This window comes from Pipistrellus kuhlii, unplaced genomic scaffold, assembly GCF_014108245.1.
Source record: "Pipistrellus kuhlii isolate mPipKuh1 unplaced genomic scaffold, mPipKuh1.p scaffold_m20_p_7, whole genome shotgun sequence".
NCBI classification, from domain to species: Eukaryota; Metazoa; Chordata; class Mammalia; order Chiroptera; family Vespertilionidae; genus Pipistrellus; species Pipistrellus kuhlii.
In genome coordinates this window covers 59,958,271-59,966,342 of record NW_023425573.1, presented here as the reverse complement: position 1 = coordinate 59,966,342, position 8,072 = coordinate 59,958,271, and positions in this window count along the sequence as shown.

Here is an 8,072-nt window from a genome sequence, read left to right as displayed (position 1 = left end):
GCTCTTCAAAGTTTAAAACCATTGTGAATTGAACAACAACATTACAAGCATTTGAAAGCTTAATAAACCATCTGCCCACCCACTTTAACACAAATTGGGAAAAAGAAAAGTGTAAACGCCAAAAGCTGAAAGCAGAGTTTCTAACTACACACAAAAGTAGTAAACCTTCTCCCACAAAATAAGCATAGGAAAGACTCCAAAGGCTATGGTACCCATTTCATTGATTTGGAATCAGAATCATGTGATTTTATAATTGAATTATCCATTCCTTATTATCATCTGGAGTCTAATCTTTTCATTTTACAGATGAAGAACTAACTCCCAGAGAGGGTAAATTGCTTGCTCGATATTACCCAGACTAACTGGAAACAAAGCCAAGATTGAAGCTCAGATCTCATCTCCCATGCCTGCCAGCATCTGGCTTATACTTACTACTTACAGTTACTCAACATCAGAAGTCTTTGACTTTGCCGTTTTGCCTACATGGTCTGAGTGAAGTATGAAATTGAACTTGGCATTAACTAGGAAGGTATTGCTGTCAGAGGCCATTCTGTCCCACTGGTTTCAGGGATTCCGGTTGCATAAGCTCCATTTCACCCGGTCAGGGTTCATCTTCCTAATCCAGGCCATTTTGGCCAGGCCTCTGGAGCCATCTCCCAACCCAGCACATTTATCCTAGGAGGTGCCAAGGGTTGAGCATGAATGTAAAAATATTGAAGCTTTTTGTTGTCAAGAATATTACTAGAAAGGAAAATATGAAACAATGTAATAAATAGCCAAAACTGGTTTGGCTCAGTGGATAGAACGTTGGCCTGCGGACTGAAAGGTCTCGGGTTCGATTCCAGTCAAGGGCATGTACCTTGGTTTGGGACACATCCCCAGTGGGGGGGGGGGGGGGGGGGGCGTTGCAAGAGGCAGCTAATCAATGATTCTCTCTCATTGATGTTTCTAACTATCCCTCTCTCTCCCTCTATAAAAAATAAATAAAATATATTTTTTTAAAGAAGAAACATGAATAACCAAGGATTCATTGGTAAAATCCAAATCATAAACTAGATGTTTATCCATGTAAATTAAGAGAAGACTTCTTAAATGGACAAAAAAGGAAGTGTAGAATCCAGATTGCTTGATAGGGGAAAGGTAAAGGAAATTGCTTGACAAAGACACTGAGAAGAAAATGGGTAAGCTACAAATGGGAAAGAAGGGATCACATGAATTAAAACAAGAGCTTTCTTTTAGAACCAGTAGAAAATCAAGCTGAAATGATAGGGTAGAACCGTTGATACAGGGCTTGAATTTTAGCCTGAGAAATTTAAACTTAATAGGAGATTATTTAGTTTGGATTTGATAGGGGAATAGAGATGAAGGCAAGGCAGGAGTCCATAACCTTGTTTGATTCTGAAGTAATAAGTCAGAATTAATAAGAAATGTTAAGATGTGAATACCACTCAGGAAAAAGATGATTTCAGTAAGTGTATATAGGGATCAAAGAAGAGTAGGAAGTCCTAGATGACTTGAGAATGATAGCAAGACTCAATAACAGTATCCATAGACCTGAGTATCTTATGCTTGGAGGATGATCAGCACTAAAATATATATATATATATATATATATATATATATATATAGCCTATCAATTACCAGAGAAGGAAACAAGAAATGTTCCCAAGGTTTCTTCTATTCATCATATCCTCATTCCAGAAAACTTCAGTTTGCCACTCAAGTTGAATTAGAAGGTAAGAAAGAAAGCTCTCACCCTGTCATGGGCTCTTGTGCTGGTGTTTTATGGTCGACCTATTTTTATTTCCGTTACAGCCCTGCTGATGTAAAAGCGTTCAGTCGTGCAGTATATAAGGTTACAGTTAGAAATAAACCAAGAAGTGTTTGTTAAATACATTCCACATGATGCTTAGCACTCTGCTAGGCCTGAATGGCTGCAAAAGTATAAAAAAAAAAAAATTTAAAAAAAAGGGCCTCTGCCTTCAAGAGGTCCATAATCTGGTTGGAGAACTCAGATCCACCCACCTAACACCAAAGAGGATACATTCCACAGACAGTAGAGCATGCTAATACGGAAAGAAGTTCCTGCCCTCATGGCACACACACCCTACTTAGGAGAGACCAAGAGGAACAAATAACTACACAACTATCGAGTAGTAGTAACTGCTGCAAAGAAAAGAAAATGTGAGGCTGTCAAGATGATTACCTGGAGAGTAGGTTAGACTAGTGGTCAGCAAACTCATTAGTCAACAAAGCCAAATATCAACAGTACAACAATTGAAATTTCTTTTGAGAGCCAAATTTTTTAAACTTAAACTTCTTCTAATGACACTTCTTCAAAGTAGACTCGCCCACACTCACGGGGCCAAAGAGCCGTGGTTTGCCAACCACTGGGTTAGATCTTTCTGAGGAGCAGTGAAACAATGACTTGAATGAGAGGAATAGCCATTCATATGATGCTCTGGTGAAGAGCCATCCGGGCAAAGAGTAAACTAGTACAAAACCCCATGGAAGGGTCAAGCTTAGGGTGTTAGAGACAGAAAAGGTGATCATTTCTGGAGTGTCCAGAGCCAGGAGGAAAGCAAAGGATGTGAAACAGGAGAGGTAAAGAAGGCCCTGTAGATAAAAAGGGATTTGAAGATCAGATTGAAGTGTGGACCGGAGGAAGGTGAGTCACGCTAGCATTCTGGATTAGAGGAGGGAGGGATTCAGATCTGGAAAGCCAGCTGGAAGCCTGTGTGATCCTCTAGTCAGGAAGTGGTCAAAAGTAGACAAGGTTAGTGGCCGAGTTTACAGGGAAGACAAAAAATGTCAAGGAGATCAAGTAGTGGGTATTTCTGAGGGGTGGTAGGCGGTGTTGGTTGTGGAGAGTCCACAGTGTCAATTGTAGCAGAAAGGTCAAATAAGCAGTAAGTGAAAGCTACTATAGCTGACAAGAAAATGTCAGGTGTGACCTCCAAGAGTAAAATTTCCATAGGGAGGGGTGATTAGAAGAAAGGAAATGGAGGCAGTGAACTTTATATCATTACAACTTAAAATATACAAAGCATGTGCACATTTTATTTACTTTTGAAGGCCATTTATATTTGGGATGCTATTTAACTTTTAAAGCCCTGTAGACATTCTCAGCCAGGTACAAACTCGTGTCTCCCTATTGAAGGAAGAACAAGCTTATACCATAGAGAGATATCTAATATGTTTTTCTGGGCCAAAAATCAGTCACATCAGTGACTCCCTGCTCGAAAAGCAGTCAGAAAAAGTTTGCTCTTATTTCTGAGATGGGGGAAAGTCTCACAGTAGAAATGCTAAGGTAGTACCATATCAGTTATGGCTCCATTCCTGCCACGGGTCACGTCTAAGCCATGTGGTCTGTGGATACTGCCTCGAGCATATCACATCATCTTACTGAACTCCAGGGTTTCCTTAGTTAGGAAGAGACATCTATGAGAATTCAGGCTTATGGGCATACAGGTTAGCACTCTATAAAAGGGAAGCAAACATCCTTCTAACAGTTCCTCATGAACAACTATGACTCCAAGAGTCTTTGCAAATGTAAACGTTCTCTTTAGGGGACTGAAATGTAAATGAAATGAAACCAAAGACTTTGCAAAGTCTTTCCAAAAGACAGTTTGGTTGAACTAGATGTTCTTTTGTTCTTTTCCTGGAAACAGACTAATTTGGCAGTCAGAGTGGAAGGGGAGACTGAAGTAGCCTCCATTTGTAACTAAGCAGCTTGCCCATCTCAAGGAGAGCAAGCCTCCCTGGCTGAGTTGGACCCACACACACGTGTGCACGCCTTCTCCCAATCATCTGATGTGGGCGGGTAAAGTGTGTTAATTTGTTAGGTGTTATTGCAAAACGGAATGCTATTAGCACTCTTTTTTTGTTTGAAATTTACTTCGTTTGTGGTCCGCTGGGAGCAGTTACTCTCTTGGGATGGTTTGGAAAGCTTCATTAAATTCAATGAAGGAAAAAGAAGTGTAAATTATTCTTAAAATAATCAGGAAATTTACTATGTTTTAATTGCTGGCCCAAATGCTTCTCGAGTCAATACTGACCAAGGATTCCCAGCATTAATGAACCATGACCATATTGCTGAAATCAACACCATCTTTACCCTGAAAAGCCTTCTTGTTTTTGGTGCAAAGAGGCCAAAAACCTCAGTAGCCCACGAAGCATAAAATGTGCTCTGATGATGAAACGGTCTCTTTAAATTGGGGTTTTAGCTATCGGAATAGCTAAGTACAATGCAAGGGAATTTGCTTTATCCTTGTTACCGTCTTGCCTAGAGACAGAAACATTTTATACTGTGGTTTATCCCGCAGCTTTTATCGAGGATAAATTCGTATTTTTGTTTAAAAACAAAGAAAGCTTACATAATTTCTCCTCGTGATTAGCCCTTCCAGTAATTATCCATTGCTTGGAATAGTATCAACCGACCAAGTTCAGATGGCAAAAGAGAGTGTTTGATCTGCAGTGTTGTGGCTTAGAAGACGGTGTGCATGGAAGGTACAGCTATGCACATACAGAGAACATGGTTATCTAATTTGACTGCCAGTAATTTAATTAATGTTTGTCAAGCCCTTTGAACATGAGAAAGAACTATCTGAAAGCTGAGAGCTGTTACTCATAATCATTTTTCCTATTTGTTGAACTAAAATTAACACACAAATGTGATACTCTTATGGTACCTTTGAGAGAGGTGCTCCTATTCTCACAAATTCAATTGGACTACACTTTAAGAAAGTCTCATTAAAACTTCAGGGCTCTGGTTCATGAAAGTAAAGCTTCAAGCTGGTTGGGTACCCTCCCTCAGTAGATCCTGAAGCACACAACAGTGACAGCTTGGGAACGTGTGCGCACCTGTTTACAGAGAAGATGTTAACAGGGGCAAATCTAAAATAGGAATTCATACCGCAACCTGATTTTCAAGAAGTTTCTGTGCATGCCTACACTTAAAAATTTCCCAACTTATCAACTTTTTTTTTCCTTCTAATTTTCTCTCCAAAGAATAGCAACTGGTGAACATGAAGCCTCAAGAATAACCTGAGAGGAAAGAATGTAGTGGAAAGACCCTGTTTTAGGGCTCAAAGAAGAAGCACTCAAGATGCTTTCCTTTACTGCTTTTTCTCCAGGTTAAGAACAAGAGCAATGGCAAAAGAAAACTTGAGGAAAAAGAAAGGGGCCTGGACAGAGGCCCCAATTACACATGCTCCCCATAGAAAGATTTCGGCAGAACTGCATTTGTGCCTACGAGGTGGGACATTGGTGCAGGACTACGGGGCAGGATGAACTACCTTGAGAAATGGAAGGGATGACTTGAAAAGACACTGACTTTCTCATATGACTTGTTTTTGAATTTTGGTTTCATTTCATTTACATTTCAGTCCCCTAAGGAGAATGTTTACATCAGTATAGAATCTTTTTCTGTTTTCACCATGCAATAGCCATACTTTAGTAGAGTAAGCCTGAGAAGGCACTACTTTCTACCTCAACCCTACTAAACTAACACATGGGCCTGGGAATCTGTCCTTTCAGCAAGATGTCTCATGACTTTATATAATATTTACTAATGTTTGGGAAAGACTTCTGGAAAAGGTACCACTTACCTTGTGCAGCCAATTCTTAGCACAGACCTGACTCTTAGTCATCAGATTGGCAGGGACAATGATGCTTACAAAACATTGTGTGGCTCCCTTACATTTTGTTCTTGTTTCGTTAAGTTGGGGCCTCATAACTAGCACTAACCAAGAGGTGTGAGGCGTCATGAAGTTTGTAATTTTTAGCCAAGGATCTTTTTTTTTTTTTTTTTGTAAAAAAAAACAAAAAAACACATATGGATTGATTTTAGAGAGAGGGAAAGATAGAGGGAGAGAGAGAACATTGATTTTTTATTCCACTTATTTAAGTGTTTCTTAGTCGATTCTTGTATGTGCCCTGACAAGGATCAAACCAGCAACCTTGGGATATGCTCTAACCAACTGAGCTTCCCAGCCAGGTCTCCAGCCAAGGTTCTTAAGAGCAATATTTTTCCTGCCCCTGTAGCCCTAGAAACTTTGTTTTCTAGATGGTATAACACAGAGGTTGGCAAAGTGCAGCACTTGAGCCACATGCTGCTCTTTGGCCCTTTGAGTGTGGCTCTTTCCTAAAATGCCACGTGCGGGCATGCATGTGCAGTGCGATTGAAACGTTGTGGCCCGTGCGCAGAGGTCGGTTTTCGGCACTCAAAAGAAATTTCAATCTTTGTACTATTTATATTTAGCTCTGTTGACTAATGAGTTTGCCGACCACTGGTATAACAATAAGAAGGAAGCACCCTCAGATTCTTGGGAGCTGGTTTGGAAGAGTGACTACATATTCGAGAGATTTCTTATGAGCTAGAAGTAAGTCTCTAACAGTTAAAGAGATGAGTGGTCGTGTGGTCTAACCTGAAGAATACAACCCAATTTAGATATCCCTCTTTCATAATTACAAAGACAGTTTTTTTAAACTTTGGACCTTACAAGTGAAGGAATAATGGAAAGAATGGTGCACAATTTAGTAAATAGATCATTGAATTACAAATGTATATACAACAATCACAAATCATATGTTGTATGGTAGGAACAAATATTCTTTTCAGAGTTCAGTTCTGGCTTTACTTTTCAAATCCTCTTTTAAATTAATTAGAGAACCCTGGACCCTGTTGTGCCTAGGAAAAATATCTTTGTCCTTGCCATGGCTAGATCCTCTTCTTTTCTTTATCTTGGTCATACATCACTAACAGTCCATCTTCTGGTCTCTTGGGTGGATGGGATTCCCATATCCAATATCAGAAGTGGATTGATTGTTTATTCGTATTTGCTGCTTAAAATTCACTCCTTAAGTACATCAACTAAATTTCTGTGGCATTAATGACTCATTTCTAATTCATTTCTGCACAGAGGTGTGCAATGCTGAAACAGAGAGATTCCCTCCTCTCTGTGCGTTGGGTGCTGTCCTCACCCACCTGGGCCCAGCACCTGTGGGAAGGATGAATCAGATGGTGTTGGCGGAGGGGATGAACGATAGAAGAAGTTTCATAAAGGCCATCAAGTTTGCAGAAAGCACTGATCTACCCCTGAAGCATTCTCTCTGACAGCCGAAGGCCAGCTTTTGCTATTGCACCATTTCAAAAATGACTGTTTGAGAGCTGTATACTGACATAAAGAAAGGGCAGGGGGAAATCCTCCTCTCATGGCTTCCCAAGCACTGCAGAGACTCTCTTGTCAGTAACTATGCCCTTACTTGCCAGGCTTATAGCTGCCACAAATCTTTTTGTAGAACAAAGGGGAAATAAACAAATGCAAGCTAGCAACAGCTTGCTTCTCTCATGAGTAGAGTACAGTTAATAACATTTTTTTTTTTATACTCTAACACATCACCTTTTCCTTCATTCACAGACCAAATACAAAAAGAAAGTACTGTGTTCTTTTTCCTGTTGTTTTGTCAATAGTCCCTGGACAGATCCACATAACATTCCTGAAGTCCGATAGAAGAACCTTTATTTGGTACATTTTTGTCTCCATTTTTGAAATGGGGCCGTCCTGCTTTTGTTCCTATAGAAAAGAAGTTATGATTTAAGAAAACTTTACAAAAGGGAAGCTGATCTTGATGTTATCAAACTTCCCTCTTTTCTTTTAGCAGAATGTTTGAGAAAATGCCAATTGGTGTTGCCTATCATCAGAACCTTTCCGCGTCTGATGGCGTCTGAAAATTAATTTTCATAAAACTATCGGACCACCTTTAACAGATGATATATATTCCCCTCTGAATAGCTAGCACCAACATTTGTCCATGCATACTGAAATAGTAAGACGGCAGCAAATGTTTTAGCTACAAGGATACCATAACCACTTGCTATATGTTTCCCCATCTTTTAGAGAGGGGCGAGCTTTGGTATAAACTCAGACCTCTGTATTCTTTTGTGGTGAGTGTTAACCAGAATGCCATTTTTGTCCAGACTGTCACCAGGTGGTTTTATAATTAGAAGATTTACTCTAAAATGAAAGTCTGAAGTTGATGAGGCAGAACCAGCTATGTTTTAAAGAGAA